At 46.7% G+C, this 16,720-nt stretch overlaps 6 non-coding genes across 6 annotated transcripts; all 6 read right to left on the reverse strand.

Annotated features, from left to right (window-relative positions):
• Positions 1 to 9,564: 9,564 nt before the first annotated feature.
• trnat-ugu (transfer RNA threonine (anticodon UGU)) lies at positions 9,565 to 9,638 on the reverse strand. Its single transcript has one exon. It is a non-coding gene; the product is annotated as a tRNA-Thr (tRNA).
• A 1,587-nt stretch (positions 9,639 to 11,225) lies between these two features.
• Positions 11,226 to 11,299, reverse strand: trnat-ugu (transfer RNA threonine (anticodon UGU)). Its single transcript has one exon. It is a non-coding gene; the product is annotated as a tRNA-Thr (tRNA).
• Positions 11,300 to 11,752: 453 nt separating this feature from the next.
• trnak-uuu (transfer RNA lysine (anticodon UUU)) lies at positions 11,753 to 11,825 on the reverse strand. The gene has a single exon. It is a non-coding gene; the product is annotated as a tRNA-Lys (tRNA).
• Positions 11,826 to 12,876: 1,051 nt separating this feature from the next.
• Positions 12,877 to 12,950, reverse strand: trnat-ugu (transfer RNA threonine (anticodon UGU)). Its single transcript has one exon. It is a non-coding gene; the product is annotated as a tRNA-Thr (tRNA).
• Positions 12,951 to 15,064: 2,114 nt separating this feature from the next.
• On the reverse strand, positions 15,065 to 15,137 carry trnak-uuu (transfer RNA lysine (anticodon UUU)). Its single transcript has one exon. It is a non-coding gene; the product is annotated as a tRNA-Lys (tRNA).
• Positions 15,138 to 16,188: 1,051 nt separating this feature from the next.
• On the reverse strand, positions 16,189 to 16,262 carry trnat-ugu (transfer RNA threonine (anticodon UGU)). The gene has a single exon. It is a non-coding gene; the product is annotated as a tRNA-Thr (tRNA).
• Positions 16,263 to 16,720: the final 458 nt, after the last annotated feature.

Genomic DNA, 16,720 nt, shown 5'->3' on the forward strand with positions numbered 1-16,720 from the left:
TCAGAGGCTCAGTACTGGGGATAGTGCAACACAGTCAGAGGCTAAGTACTGGGGATAGTGCCACACAATCAGAGGTTCTGTACCAGGGATAGTGCCACACAGTCAGGCTCAGTACTGGGGATAGTGCCACACAGTCAGAGGCTCAGTACTGGGGCTAGTGCCACACAGTCAGAGGCTCAGTACTGGGGATAGTGCCACACAGTCAGAGGCTCAGTACTGGGGATAGTGCCACACAGTCAGATGCTCAGTCCTGGGGATAGTGCCACACAGTCAGAGGCTCAGTACTGGGGATAGTGCCACACAGTCAGAGGCTCAGTACTAGGGATAGTGCCACACAGTCAGAGGCTCAGTACTGGGGATAGTGCCACACAGTCAGAGGCTCAGTACTGGGGATAGTGCCACACAGTCAGAGGCTCAGAACTGGGGATAGTGCCACACAGTCAGAGGCTCAGTACTGGGGATAGTGCCACAGTCGGAGGCTCAGTACTGGGGATAGTGCCACACAGTCAGAGGCTCAGTACTGAGGATAGTGCCACACAGTCAGAGGCTCAGTACTGGGGAGCGAGCCACACAGTCAGAGACTCAGGACTGGGGATAGTGCCACACAGTCAGAGGCTCAGTACTGAGGATAGTGCCACACGGTCAGAGGCTCAGTACTGGGGATAGTGCCACACAGTCAGAGGCTCAGTACTGAGGATAGTGCCACACGGTCAGAGGCTCAGTACTGGGGATAGTGCCACACAGTCAGAGGCTCAGTACTGGGGATAGTGCCACACAGTCAGATGCTCAGTACTGGGGACAGTGCCACACAGTCAGAGGCTCAGTACTGGGGATAGAGCCCACACAGTCAGAGGTTCAGTACTGGGGATAGTGCCACACAGTCAGAGGCTCAGTACTGAGGATAGTGCCACACAGTCAGAGGCTCAGTACTGGGGATAGAGCCACACAGTCAGAGGCTCAGTACTGGGGATAGTGCCACACAGTCAGAGGCTCAGTACTGGGGAAAGTGCCACACAGTCAGAGGCTCAGTACTGGGGATAGAGCCACACAGTCAGAGGCTCAGGACTGGGGATAGTGCCACACAGCCAGAGGCTCAGTACTGGGGATAGTGCCACACAGTCAGAGGCTCCGTACTGGGGATAGTGCCACACAGTCAGAGACTCAGTACTGGGGATAGTGCCACACAGTCAGAGACTCAGTACTGGGGATAGTGTCACACAGTCAGAGGCTCACTACTGGGGATAGAGCCACACAGTCAGAGGCTCAGTACTGGGGATAGTGCCACACAGTCATAGGCTCAGTACTGGGGATAGTGCCACACAGTCAGAGGCTCAGTACTGGGGATAGAGCCACACAGTCAGAGGCTCAGTACTGAGGATAATGCCACACAGTCAGATGCTCAGTACTGGGGACAGTGCCACACAGTCAGAGGCTAAGTACTGGGGACAGTGCCACACAGTCAGAGGCTCAGTACTGGGGATAGAGCCACACAGTCAGAGGCTCACTACTGGGGATAGTGCCACACAGTTAGAGGCTCAGTACTGGGGATAGTACCACACAGTCAGAGGCTCAGTACTGGGGATATTTACACACAGTCAGAGGCCCAGTACTGGTTTTATTGAAATTGTTTTTCCCTGAGCAACATTTTTCCCGCTTACAAAGCAATTGAAACGAATTTTAAAAAAACTTTTTAACAATAATAATAATAATAATAATATACAAGTAACAAAACCTCGTACTCTATTGACCTATACTCAACTAAGCCTCCTCCCCACCCCCCCCCCCCCCCACCCCCTCCCCCTGGGTTGCTGCTGCTGGCCATCTGTCTTCCCTCTAACGTTCCCCTCGGTAGTCGAGAAATGGCTGCCACCGCCTGGTGAACCCTTGAGCCGATCCTCTCAGGGCAAACTTTATCTGCTCCAGTTTAATAAACCCCGCCATATCGTTTACCCAGGCCTCCAGTCCGGGGGTTTTTGCCTCCTTCCACATGAGTAGGATCCTGCACCGGGCTACGAGAGACGCAAAGGCCACGACATCGGCCTCTTTCGCCTCCTGCACTCCCGGCTCTTCCGCAACTCCAAATAGAGCTAACCCCCAGCCTGGTTTGACCCGTGCCTTCACCACCTGCGAAACACTCCCGTCACTCCCTTCCAGTACCCTTCCAGTGCCGGGCATGCCCAAAAAATATGTGCGTGGTTTGCCGGGCTCCCGCCACACCTCCCACATTTGTCCTCCACTCCAAAGAACCTGCTCAATCTTGTCCCCGTTATGCGTGCTCTATGTAGCACCTTAAATTGAATCAGGCTAAGCCTGGCGCATGAGGAAGAGGAATTTACCCTGCTTAGGGCATCAGCCCACATACCCTCCTCTATCTCCTCCCCTAATTCTTCTTCCGACTTTCTTTTTAGTTCGCCCACCGACTCCTCCCCCTCTTCCCTCATCTCTCTATAAATCTCTGACACCTTGCCCTCTCCGACCCACACCCCTGAAAGCACCCTGTCCTGTATCCCCTGTGTCGGGAGCCGCGGAAATTCCCTCACCTGTTGTCTAGTAAATGCCCTCACCTGCATATATCTCAAGAAATTCCCCCGGGGTAACTTATACTTTTCCTCCAGTGCTCCCAAGCTTGCAAAATTCCCATCTATGAATAAATCTCCCACCTTCCTAATTCCCAACTGGTACCAGCTCTGAAATCCTCCATCCATTCTTCCTGGGGCGAACTTATGGTTGTTCCTGATAGGGGACCCCACCAGGGCTCCCCGCACCCCTCTCTGTCGCCTCCACTGTCCCCATATGTTCAGTGTTGCCGCCACCACCGGGTTCGTGGTGTACTTTTTCGGTGAGAACGGTAGCGGCGCCGTGACCAGCGCCTCGAGACTCGTCCCTTTACAGGACCTTCTCTCTAGCCTTTTCCATGCCGCTCCCTCACCCTCCATCATCCATCTATGTATCATTGCCACATTGGCGGCCCAATAATAATCTCCCAAGTTCGGTAGTGCCAGTCCTCCTCTGTCCCTACTGCGCTGCAGGAACCCCCTCCTTACTCTCGGAACTTTCCCTGCCCACACAAAGCTCGTAATGCCCCTATCTATTTTATTAAAAAAGGTCCTGGTGATTAAAATAGGGAGACATTGAAATACAAATAAGAACCTCGGGAGGACCATCATCTTAATTGCCTGCACCCTGCCCGCCAGCGATAAAGGCTGCATGTCCCACCTCTTAAAGTCCTCCTCCATTTGTTCTACCAGCCGTGTCAGATTAAGTCTGTGCAAGGTTCCCCAGCTCCTAGCGATCTGAATCCCCAAGTATCGGAAGTTTCTTTCCACTTTCCTTAGCGGCAAGCCTTCTATCTCTCTACTCTGGTCCCCTGGATTTATCACATATAATTCACTCTTCCCCATGTTTAACCTATACCCCGAAAATTCCCCGAACCTCCTCAAGATTCGCACAACCTCTATCATCCCCCCCGCTGGGTCCGACACGTATAGCAATAGGTCATCCGCGTATAACGAGACTCGGTGTTCTTCTCCCCCTCTAGTCACCCCTCTCCATTTCCTGGAGTCTCTCAGCGCCATGGCCAGAGGTTCAATTGCCAGCGCAAACAACAATGGAGACAGCGGGCATCCCTGTCTTGTTCCCCTATATAATCGGAAATACTCCGATCTATGTTGACCTGTAACTACGCTTGCCGTTGGTGCCCCATAAAGTAGCCTAACCCAGCGAATAAATCCGTTCCCAAACCCAAACCTCCTTAACACTTCCCATAAATACTCCCACTCCACCCTATCAAATGCCTTCTCTGCGTCCATTGCCGCCACTATCTCTGCCTCCCCCTCCACTGAGGGCATCATTATCACCCCTAATAGCCGTCGCACGTTAACATTCAATTGTCTCCCTTTTACGAACCCTGTCTGGTCTTCGTGCACCACCCCCGGGACACAGTCCTCTATCCTCGATGCCAGCACCTTTGCTAGCAGTTTGGCGTCCACGTTCAATAGTGAAATAGGCCTATAGGACCCACACTGCATCGGATCTTTGTCCCTCTTCAAAATTAGCGATATCGTAGCCTCCGACATTGTCGGGGGTAGTGTCCCCCCTTCCCTGGCCTCATTGAACGTCCTCGCCAACAACAGGGCCAACAAGTCAACATATTTTCTGTAGAATTCCACCGGGAACCCGTCCGGCCCCGGGGCCTTCCCTGCTTGCATGCTTCCCAGTCCCTTAATAACCTCGTCCACCTCAATCGGCGCCCCCAGGCCTGCCACCGCCTGCTCCTCCACTTTCGGGAACCTCAACTGGTCCAGGAACTGCCGCATCCCCTCCTCTCCCTCTGGGGGCTGAGACCTATACAGTTCTTCATAAAAGGTCTTAAACACCTCATTTATCTTTCCTGCCCTTCGCACAGTGTCTCCCCTTTCATCCCTAATTCCTCCTATCTCCCTCGCTGCTGCCCTCTTTCGCAGTTGGTGCACCAACAGGCGACTAGCCTTTTCCCCATATTCATACTTCCTCCCCTGTGCCCTCCTCCACAGTACCTCCGCCTTTCTGGTGGTCAGAAGGTCAAACTCGGTCTGGAGTCGTCTCCTCTCCCTGAATAGCTCCTCCTCCGGGGTCTCTGCAAATTCCCTGTCCACCCTTAAAATCTCCCCCAGTAATCTATCCCTTTCCTTGGCCTCTGTTTTCCTTTTGTGGGCCACAATAGAAATCAGCTCTCCTCTGACCACCGCTTTTAGTGCTTCCCAGACCACACCCACAGGGACGTCGCCGTCGTCATTGACCTCCAGGTATCTCTCGATACACCCCCTCAGACTTGCACACACTCCCTCATCCGCCATCAGTCCCACATCTAATCGCCAGAGTGTTCTCTGCTCCCTGTCCCCTCCCACTTCCAGGTCCACCCAATGTGGGGCATGATCTGAAACCGCTATGGCTGAGTATTCATCTTCTTCCACCCTAGAGATCAACGACCTTCCTAAAACAAAATATCTATCCGGGAGTACACTTTATGGACGTGGGAGAAGAAGGAATACTCCCTAGCCCTGGGTCTAAGAAATCGCCATGGATTCACTCCCCCCATTTGGTCCATAAACCCCTTAAGTACCTTGGCCGCTGCCGGCCTTCTTCCAGTCCTTGAGCTGGATCTATCTAGCCCCGGGTCCAGCACCATATTAAAGTCCCCTCCTAAAATCAAATTTCCTACCACCAGGTCCGGTATACGCCCCAGCATCCATCTCATGAACCCTGCATCGTCCCAATTTGGGGCATACACATTAACCAACACGACCTCCATTCCCTCCAGCATACCACTCACCATTACATATCTACCTCCACTATCTGCTACGATGTTCTTTGCTTCAAATGCTACCCGTTTCCCCACCAAAAAGGCCACCCCTCTGTTCTTTGCGTCCAGTCCTGAGTGGAACACCTGTCCCACCCATCCTTTCCTTAGCCTAACTTGGTCTGCCACCTTGAGGTGCGTCTCTTGGAGCATAGCCACGTCTGCCCTCAGTCCTTTCAAATGCGCGAGCACTCGGGCCCTTTTTATCGGTCCATTCAGGCCTCTCACGTTCCACGTGATCAGCCTCACTGGGGGGCTACCTGCCCCCCTCCCGTGTCGACTAGCCATTACCTTCTCTAGGCCAGTCCCATATCCCGCCTCCGCGCTCCCGCTCGCTCCCCCAGCGTTGCATTCCGCCCCCGACCACCCTCTCTTTAGCCATTTCCTTTTGGATTTCACAGCAGCAACCCGGTTGTCCCCTCCCATCCCCCCCACCCCCCCCCCCCCCGCCCTGCTAGATCCCTATCTAGCTTGATTGCTCCCCTCATATCACTTCCGTAAGTCAGCTGACTTCAACTGACCCCGGCTACTCCTGCTCGCTCCTCGACCCCCCCCCGGTGTGAGGGAACTCCCATCCGCCTTGCGCCTATTTTCCCGCCTTATTCTTTCTGGCGTGGGAACATCCCTTTACCTGACCCGCCTCTTATGGCGCAGCTCCCTTTCCCCTCCCCCTCTCCTTCCCCATTCTCCGACTATGTCCCGCCTCTCCTCCCTCACCGGCGCCCACATTTCCCCAGTGTCTCCCCCCTTCCCTGTTTACTTCTCGATTAACTTTCACCATCCCATTAACAAAAACAATAATAACAACAATAACAGTTCCCTGCAGCATCAGTCCCTCAGTTCCGGTCCAGTTTCTCTTCATTGATGAAGGACCATGCTTCCTCCGCCGTCTCGAAATAATAGTGTCTCTCCTGATGCGTGACCCATAGTCTTGCCGGCTGCAGCATCCCAAACTTCACCTTCCTTTTGTGCAAAACCTCTTTGGCTCGGTTGAAGCTCGCCCTCCTTCTCGCCACCTCCGCACTCCAATCCTGGTAGACCCTTACCACCGCATTCTCCCATCTGCTACTCCGCACCTTTTTAGCCCATCTCAGGACCTCTTCTCTGTCCTTAAGGCGGTAGAATCGCACAATTATCGCCCTCAGTGGCTCTCCCGCTTTTGGTCTTCTCGCCGGGATCCGATTTGCCCACTCCACCTCCATTGGGCCCGCAGGGGCCTCAGCACCCATCAGTGAGCTCAGCATCTCACTTGCGTACGCTCCACAGTCCACTCCTTCCACACCCCCTGGGAGACCTAGTATCCTGAGGTTCTTCCTTCGTGCTCCATTTTCAAGGGCCTCAATCCTGTCAGCACACTTTTTATGAAGTGCCTCGTGCGTCTGAGTCTTGACCGCCAGGCCCAGGACCTCGTCCTCAATACCTGACACCTTCTGCTCCACCACGCGAAGTTCAGTCTCCTGGGTCTTTAAAGTCTCCTTAAGCCCCTCAATTGCCTGTAACAACGGGGTCATTACGTCCTTCTTCAGCAGGTCCACGCACCGTCTCACCACCTCGTCCTGCTCAGGCCCCCATGTCACCTGTGGTTTCTCTGCCGCCATTTTGTTCCACTCCCTCTGACCTTCTGGCTGCAGATTCTTCGGGCTGTAGCCGCCGCCGCCGGTTTTTCCCTCCGTCGTTCGGGGGGGACTCCCTTCCCTCGCGCCTCGCACCGGGTTTTTCGGCCGCCAAAGTCCCCGTTGGGGCTCTTAAAAGAGCCCGAAGTTCCGTCGGAGCTTGAGCCGCCGAAACGTGCGGCTAGCTCATCCCTGCCGCAACTGGAAGTCGGCTCAGTACTGGTTTAAGTTGGTGCTGTGGCTTAGATTGTTAAAGCACCTGTCTAAGTAAACAGGAGATTCTAAGTTCAAATCTCAGCAGTGCCTTTATACCTTTAAGTCAAAACAAGTAACCTGTTATGCAAAGCTCCCAATTTAATGGTGAATGCAGAGTTTATTGGCAAAATCTCCATGGCACTAACCTTGAAGGTGCCCTCCCTACTCTTAGACTAGGGAAAGAGTAGGACCAGTCAAGGACAGGGATGGGAAGTTGTGTGTGGAGTCTGAAGAGATAGGTGAGATACTAAATGAATATTTTTCGTCAGTATTCACTCAGGAAAAAGATAATGTTGTGGAGGAGAATGCTGAGACCCAGGCTAATAGAATAGATGGCATTGAGGTACGTAGGGAAGAGGTGTTGGCAATTCTGGACAGGCTGAAAATAGATAAGTCCCCGGGTCCGGATGGGATTTATCCTAGGATTCTCTGGGAGGCCAGGGAAGAGATTGCTGGACCTTTGGCTTTGATTTTTATGTCATCATTGGCTACAGGAATAGTGCCAGAGGACTGGAGGATAGCAAATGTGGTCCCTTTGTTCAAAAAGGGGAGCAGAGACAACCCCGGCAACTATAGACCAGTGAGCCTCACGTCTGTAGTGGGTAAAGTCTTGGAGGGGATTATAAGAGACAAGATTTATAATCATCTAGATAGGAATAATATGATCAGGGATAGTCAGCATGGCTTTGTGAAGGGTAGGTCATGCCTCACAAACCTTATCGAGTTCTTTGAGAAGGTGACTGAACAGGTAGACGAGGGTAGAGCAGTTGATGTGGTGTATATGGATTTCAGCAAAGCGTTTGATAATGTTCCCCACGGTAGGCTATTGCAGAAAATACAGAGGCTGGGATTGAGGGTGATTTAGAGATGTGGATCAGAAATTGGCTAGCTGAAAGAAGACAGAGGGTGGTGGATGATGGGAAATGTTCAGAATGGAGTTCAGTTACAAGTGGAGTACCACAAGGATCTGTTCTGGGGCCGTTGCTGTTTGTCATTTTTATCAATGACCAAGAGGAAGGCGCAGAAGGGTGGGTGAGTAAATTTGCAGACAATACTAAAGTTGGTGGTGTTGTCGATAGTGTGGAAGGATGTAGCAGGTTACAGAGGGATTTAAATAAGCTGCAGAGCTGGGCTGAGAGGTGGCAAATGGAGTTTAATGTAGAGAAGTATGAGGTGATTCACTTTGGAAGGAATAACAGGAATGCGGAATATTTGGCTAATGGTAAAGTTCTTGGAAGTGTGGATGAGCAGAGGGATCTAGGTGTCCATGTACATAGATCCCTGAAAGTTGCCACCCAGGTTGATAGGGTTGTGAAGAATGCCTATGGAGTGTTGGCCTTTATTGGTAGAGGGATTGAGTTCCGGAGTCAGGAGGTCATGTTGCAGCTGTACAGGACTCTGATACGGCCGCATTTGGAGTATTGCGTACAGTTCTGGTCACCGCATTATAGGAAGGACGTGGAGGCTTTGGAGCGGGTGCAGAGGAGATTTACCAGGATGTTGCCTGGTATGGAGGGAAAATATTATGAGGAAAGGCTGATGGACTTGAGGATGTTTTCGTTGGAGAGAAGAAGGTTAAGAGGAGACTTAATAGAGGCATACAAAATGATCAGGGGGTTAGATAGGGTGGACAGTGAGAGCCTTCTCCCGCGGATGGAAATGGCTGGCACGAGGGGACATAGCTTTACACTGAGGGGTAATAGATATAGGACAGAGGTCAGGGGTAGGTTCTTTATGCAAAGAGTAGTGAGGCCGTGGAATGCCCTACCTGCTACAGTAGTGAACTCGCCAATATTGAGGGCATTTAAAAGTTTATTGGATAAACATATGGATGATAATGGCATAGTGTAGGTTAGATGGCTTTTGTTTAGGCGCAACATCGTGGGCCGAAGGGCCTGTACTGCGCTGTATCGTTCTATGTTCTATGTTCGATGTAATCATTCAATCTTTGCTCACAGACATCGCTGACAAACATTCAAAATGTTCCTACTGGATTTCCTGAGGTCAAACCTGTCGTGCATTCAAAGGAAAATACTGCACATGTTGTGAATCTGCATGAGAAACTAAAAATGATTGGATTAAAGCTCATAAAATTTGAGGATGTCTGCGGAGCCAGACACAAAGATAATGTTTCAAATCCATGTGATCCTTATTCCGAGCTGAAGCGAGGTTACATGCAATGGAGTAGATGAGGAAAATGGAAGTTGCGTGAAAAATGGGAGATATGGAAGTTTGACATAAAACAGGGGAAAGCAATCTTGAAGGTCAGTACCACAGAAATGTTGTCAACATTTTCTGTGTTTACCATTGAATGAGGAGGATTCTTCACAGGCTACATGCTTTGACCTGAATGTATAAAGGTACTGCTGAGATTTGAATTCAGGATCTCCTGTTTACAAGACAGGCACTTTAACCATCTAAGCCACAGCACCAATCTGCAAGACAGGCTTGCAAGTGTGGAACAGATTTCAATTGCTTCGATTAAACATCAGTATTGTTGATTTCTCCTGCTGACTTTGAGAGTGCAAATTAAAATATTCATCGGCACTGGGCTTTTGAAACTGTAAAAATTGCAGTTATTCTGAAAGTTATTAATTTAAAAGCAGTTCTGCAAGAAAGAAGTATACAAACAGGAAATATTTTGCGAATTGGTAAGTGATTAAACATGGCCAGAAAACTATAGTGATATCATGCAGGACAAGTCCAGGAGAGAGTTTAAACATCAACTGAAAATCTAGCAAAAATTCTTGAAAATTCTGGACGGCTGTTGCAATTTGGCAAACACGACGTTGTCACGGTTCTTCCACTTTCCATCAAGCATCCTGCATTCTTTATTTTTATTTCCGACCGATCATTGGGAAGCAAACGCCTTGAGCCAAAATCAAAACCCTGACAGGGACCTGAACCCTGGACCATCAAATTAAAAGCCTGATGCTCTATCAACTGAGCTACCAGGGCCCAATGTACAAATGTGCTCATAGCTCACTTCAAAGTCTCATATTGTATCTTTTGAATTTCCTTCACTGGTCATTCAGCCTCTCCAGCTCATTTCCCTCGCAAGCAGACTGGCAGCCTCCCTTTGGTTTCCTTTCTCAAATTCTTCAACTTGGACTCGCATTTTACCAATGACTTGAGATGTGGCAACTGTTGATGCCCACGGACATGCACTGGGACTTCAAGACATTGAAGATTACGGTTAGTTCGCTGAGATATGAGTGGGAAGCGACAGAGCTACAGATTGTATTTTAAGAGGGGGAATAAAGGGTGTCATCTGTTGTTTGTTGTGGCAGAGTGTGAACGCAAGTAAGCTCATCTAGAAAACTAACAAATTATGCAAATCGCAAATTTCAGGGTGTCAATAGATCTGTCAACACCACATCTTCATGGAAAATGCCCAACAATTTATCCCGCCCGAATCATTCTTGCTAACATGCAGCAACATATATCGTCCAATAAAAAAGCAAATTACTGCGGATGTGAAATCTGAATTAAAACAGGAAATGATGGAAATTCTCAGTGGGTCTGGCAGCATCTGTGAAGAGAGAACCGAGCTAACGTTTCGAAGTTGGGTCACTCTTCATCAGAGTAAATCATTTAATCATTCAATCTTTGCTCACAGACATCGCTGACAAACATTCAAAATGTTCCTACTGGATTTCCTGAGGTCAATCCTGTCGTGCATTCAAAGGAAAATACTGCACATATTGTGAATCTGCATGAGAAACTAAAAATGCTTGGGTGAAAGCTCATAAAATTTGAGGATGTCTGTGGAGCCAAACACAAAGTTAATGTTTCAAATCCGTGTGATCCTTATTCAGAGCTGAAGCGAGGTTACATGCAATGGAGTAGATGAGGAAAATGGAAGTTGCGTGAAAAATGGGAGATATGGAAGTTTGACATAAAACAGGGGAAAGCAATCTTGAAGGTCAGTACCACAGAAATGTTGTCAACATTTTCTGTGTTTACCATTGAATGAGGAGGATTCTTCACAGGCTACATGCTTTGACCTGAATGTATAAAGGTACTGCTGAGATTTGAATTCAGGATCTCCTGTTTACAAGACAGGCACTTTAACCATCTAAGCCACAGCACCAATCTGCAAGACAGGTTTGCAAGTGTGGAACAGATTTCAATTGCTTCGATTAAACATCAGTATTGTTGATTTCTCCTGCTGACTTTGAGAGTGCAAATTAAAATATTCATCGGCACTGGGCTTTTGAAACTGTAAAAATTGCAGTTATTCTGAAAGTTATTAATTTAAAAGCAGTTCTGCAAGAAAGAAGTATACAAACAGGAAATATTTTGCGAATTGGTAAGTGATTAAACATGGCCAGAAAACTATAGTGATATCATGCAGGACAAGTCCAGGAGAGAGTTTAAACATCAACTGAAAATCTAGCAAAAATTCTTGAAAATTCTGGACGGCTGTTGCAATTTGGCAAACACGACGTTGTCACGGTTCTTCCACTTTCCATCAAGCATCCTGCATTCTTTATTTTTATTTCCGACCGTTCATTGGGAAGCAAACGCCTTGAGCCAAAATCGAAGCCCTGACAGGGACTTGAACCCTGGACCCTCAGATTAAAAGTCTGATGCTCTACCGACTGAGCTACCAGGGCCCATTCTGAAAATGTTCTCATAGCTCACTTCAAAGTCTCATATTGTATCTTTTGAATTTCCTTCACTGGTCATTCAGCCTCTCCAGCTCATTTCCCTCGCAAGCAGACCGGCAGCCTCCCTTCGGCTTTCTTTCTCAAATTCTTCAACTTGGACTCGCATGTTACAAGTGACTTGTGATGTGACAACTGTTGTTACCCAGGGACATGCACTGGGACTTCAAGACATTGAAGATTATGTTTAGTTCGCTGAGATGTGAGTGGGAAGCTGCAGAGATACAGGTTGTATTTTGAGAGAGGTAATAAAGCGTGTCATCTGTTGTTTGTTGTGGCAGAGTGTGAACGCAAGTAAGCTCATCTAGTAAAGTAGCAAATTATGCAAATCGCAAATTTTCAGGGTGTAAATAGATCTGCAAATGCCACATCTTCATGGAAAACGCCCCATCCTTTATCCCGCCCAAATCGTTCTTGCTGACATGCAGCAACATATATCGTCCAATAAAAAGGCAAATTACTGCAGATGTGAAATCTGAAAAATTAAACAGGAAATGATGGAAAATCTCAGTGGGTCTGGCAGCATCTGTGAAGAGAGAACCGAGCGAACGTTTCGAGGCTGCGTCACTCTTCATCAGAGTAAATCATTTAACCATTCAATCTTTGCTGACAGACATTCAACATGTTCCTACTGGATTTCCTGAGGTCAATCCTGTCGTGCATTCAAAGGAAAATACTGCACATGTTGTGAATGTGCATGAGAAACTAAAAATGATTGGATTAAAGCACATAACATTTGAGGATGTCTGTGGAGCCAAACACAAAGTTAATGTTTCAAATCTGTGTGATCCTTATTCAGAGCTGAAGCGAGGTTACATGCAATGGAGTAGATGAGGATAATGGAAGTTGCGTGAAAAATGGGAGATATGGAAATTTGACGTAAAACAGGGGAAAGCAACCTTGAAGGTCAGTACCACAGAAATGTTGTCAACATTTTCTGTGTTCACCATTAAATGAGAAGCATTCTTCACAGGTTACATGCTTTGACCTGTATGTACAAAGGTACTGCTGAGATTTGAACTCAAGATCTCCTGTTTACAAGACAGGCGCTTTAACCATCTAAGCCACAGCACCAATCTGCCAGACAGTTTTGCAAGTGTAGAACAGATTTCAATTGTTTTGATTAAACATCAGTATTGTTGATTTCTCCTGCTGACTTTGAGAGTGCAAATTAAAATATTCATCGTCACTGGGCTTTTGAAACTGTAAAGATTGCAGTTATTTCTGAAAGTTATTAATTTAAAAGCAGTTCTGCAGGAAAGGAGCATACAAACAGGAAATATTTTGCGAATTGGTAAGTGATTAAACATGGCCAGAAAACGATAGTGGTAAAATGCAGGACAAGACCAGGAGAGAGTTTAAACATCAACTGAAAATCTAGCAAAAATTCTTGAAAATTCTGGACGGCTGTTGCAATTTGGCAAACACGACGTTGTCACGGTTCTTCCACTTTCCATAAAGCATCCTGCATTCTTTATTTTTATTTCCGACCGATCATTGGGAAGCAAACGCCTTGAGCCAAAATCAAAACCCTGACAGGACCTGAACCCTGGACCATCAAATTAAAAGCCTGATGCTCTATCAACTGAGCTACCAGGGCCCAATGTACAAATGTGCTCATAGCTCACTTCAAAGTCTCATATTGTATCTTTTGAATTTCCTTCACTGGTCATTCAGCCTCTCCAGCTCATTTCCCTCGCAAGCAGACTGGCAGCCTCCCTTTGGTTTCCTTTCTCAAATTCTTCAACTTGGACTCGCATTTTACCAATGACTTGAGATGTGGCAACTGTTGATGCCCACGGACATGCACTGGGACTTCAAGACATTGAAGATTACGGTTAGTTCGCTGAGATATGAGTGGGAAGCGACAGAGCTACAGATTGTATTTTAAGAGGGGGAATAAAGGGTGTCATCTGTTGTTTGTTGTGGCAGAGTGTGAACGCAAGTAAGCTCATCTAGAAAACTAACAAATTATGCAAATCGCAAATTTCAGGGTGTCAATAGATCTGTCAACACCACATCTTCATGGAAAATGCCCAACAATTTATCCCGCCCGAATCATTCTTGCTAACATGCAGCAACATATATCGTCCAATAAAAAAGCAAATTACGGCGGATGTGAAATCTGAATTAAAACAGGAAATGATGGAAATTCTCAGTGGGTCTGGCAGCATCTGTGAAGAGAGAACCGAGCTAACGTTTCGAAGTTGGGTCACTCTTCATCAGAGTAAATCATTTAATCATTCAATCTTTGCTCACAGACATCGCTGACAAACATTCAAAATGTTCCTACTGGATTTCCTGAGGTCAATCCTGTCGTGCATTCAAAGGAAAATACTGCACATATTGTGAATCTGCATGAGAAACTAAAAATGCTTGGGTGAAAGCTCATAAAATTTGAGGATGTCTGTGGAGCCAAACACAAAGTTAATGTTTCAAATCCGTGTGATCCTTATTCAGAGCTGAAGCGAGGTTACATGCAATGGAGTAGATGAGGAAAATGGAAGTTGCGTGAAAAATGGGAGATATGGAAGTTTGACATAAAACAGGGGAAAGCAATCTTGAAGGTCAGTACCACAGAAATGTTGTCAACATTTTCTGTGTTTACCATTGAATGAGGAGGATTCTTCACAGGCTACATGCTTTGACCTCAATGTATAAAGGTACTGTTGAGATTTGAATTCAGGATCTCCTGTTTGCAAGACATGCACTTTAACCATCTAAGCCACAGCACCAATCTGCAAGACAGGCTTGCAAGTGTGGAACAGATTTCAATTGCTTCGATTAAACATCAGTATTGTTGATTTCTCCTGCTGACTTTGAGAGTGCAAATTAAAATATTCATCGGCACTGGGCTTTTGAAACTGTAAAAATTGCAGTTATTCTGAAAGTTATTAATTTAAAAGCAGTTCTGCAAGAAAGAAGTATACAAACAGGAAATATTTTGCGAATTGGTAAGTGATTAAACATGGCCAGAAAACTATAGTGATATCATGCAGGACAAGTCCAGGAGAGAGTTTAAACATCAACTGAAAATCTAGCAAAAATTCTTGAAAATTCTGGACGGCTGTTGCAATTTGGCAAACACGACGTTGTCACGGTTCTTCCACTTTCCATCAAGCATCCTGCATTCTTTATTTTTATTTCCGACCGTTCATTGGGAAGCAAACGCCTTGAGCCAAAATCGAAGCCCTGACAGGGACTTGAACCCTGGACCCTCAGATTAAAAGTCTGATGCTCTACCGACTGAGCTACCAGGGCCCATTCTGAAAATGTTCTCATAGCTCACTTCAAAGTCTCATATTGTATCTTTTGAATTTCCTTCACTGGTCATTCAGCCTCTCCAGCTCATTTCCCTCGCAAGCAGACCGGCAGCCTCCCTTCGGCTTTCTTTCTCAAATTCTTCAACTTGGACTCGCATGTTACAAGTGACTTGTGATGTGACAACTGTTGTTACCCAGGGACATGCACTGGGACTTCAAGACATTGAAGATTATGTTTAGTTCGCTGAGATGTGAGTGGGAAGCTGCAGAGATACAGGTTGTATTTTGAGAGAGGTAATAAAGCGTGTCATCTGTTGTTTGTTGTGGCAGAGTGTGAACGCAAGTAAGCTCATCTAGTAAAGTAGCAAATTATGCAAATCGCAAATTTTCAGGGTGTAAATAGATCTGCAAATGCCACATCTTCATGGAAAACGCCCCATCCTTTATCCCGCCCAAATCGTTCTTGCTGACATGCAGCAACATATATCGTCCAATAAAAAGGCAAATTACTGCAGATGTGAAATCTGAAAAATTAAACAGGAAATGATGGAAAATCTCAGTGGGTCTGGCAGCATCTGTGAAGAGAGAACCGAGCGAACGTTTCGAGGCTGCGTCACTCTTCATCAGAGTAAATCATTTAACCATTCAATCTTTGCTGACAGACATTCAACATGTTCCTACTGGATTTCCTGAGGTCAATCCTGTCGTGCATTCAAAGGAAAATACTGCACATGTTGTGAATGTGCATGAGAAACTAAAAATGATTGGATTAAAGCACATAACATTTGAGGATGTCTGTGGAGCCAAACACAAAGTTAATGTTTCAAATCTGTGTGATCCTTATTCAGAGCTGAAGCGAGGTTACATGCAATGGAGTAGATGAGGATAATGGAAGTTGCGTGAAAAATGGGAGATATGGAAATTTGACGTAAAACAGGGGAAAGCAACCTTGAAGGTCAGTACCACAGAAATGTTGTCAACATTTTCTGTGTTCACCATTAAATGAGAAGCATTCTTCACAGGTTACATGCTTTGACCTGTATGTACAAAGGTACTGCTGAGATTTGAACTCAAGATCTCCTGTTTACAAGACGGGCGCTTTAACCATCTAAGCCACAGCACCAATCTGCCAGACAGTTTTGCAAGTGTAGAACAGATTTCAATTGTTTTGATTAAACATCAATATTGTTGATTTCTCCTGCTGACTTTGAGAGTGCAAATTAAAATATTCATCGTCACTGGGCTTTTGAAACTGTAAAGATTGCAGTTATTTCTGAAAGTTATTAATTTAAAAGCAGTTCTGCAGGAAAGGAGCATACAAACAGGAAATATTTTGCGAATTGGTAAGTGATTAAACATGGCCAGAAAACGATAGTGGTAAAATGCAGGACAAGACCAGGAGAGAGTTTAAACATCAACTGAAAATCTAGCAAAAATTCTTGAAAATTCTGGACGGCTGTTGCAATTTGGCAAACACGACGTTGTCACGGTTCTTCCACTTTCCATAAAGCATCCTGCATTCTTTATTTTTATTTCCGACCGATCATTGGGAAGCAAACGCCTTGAGCCAAAATCAAAACC

This window comes from Scyliorhinus torazame, chromosome 4 (assembly GCF_047496885.1).
Source record: "Scyliorhinus torazame isolate Kashiwa2021f chromosome 4, sScyTor2.1, whole genome shotgun sequence".
Taxonomy (NCBI): domain Eukaryota; kingdom Metazoa; phylum Chordata; class Chondrichthyes; order Carcharhiniformes; family Scyliorhinidae; genus Scyliorhinus; species Scyliorhinus torazame.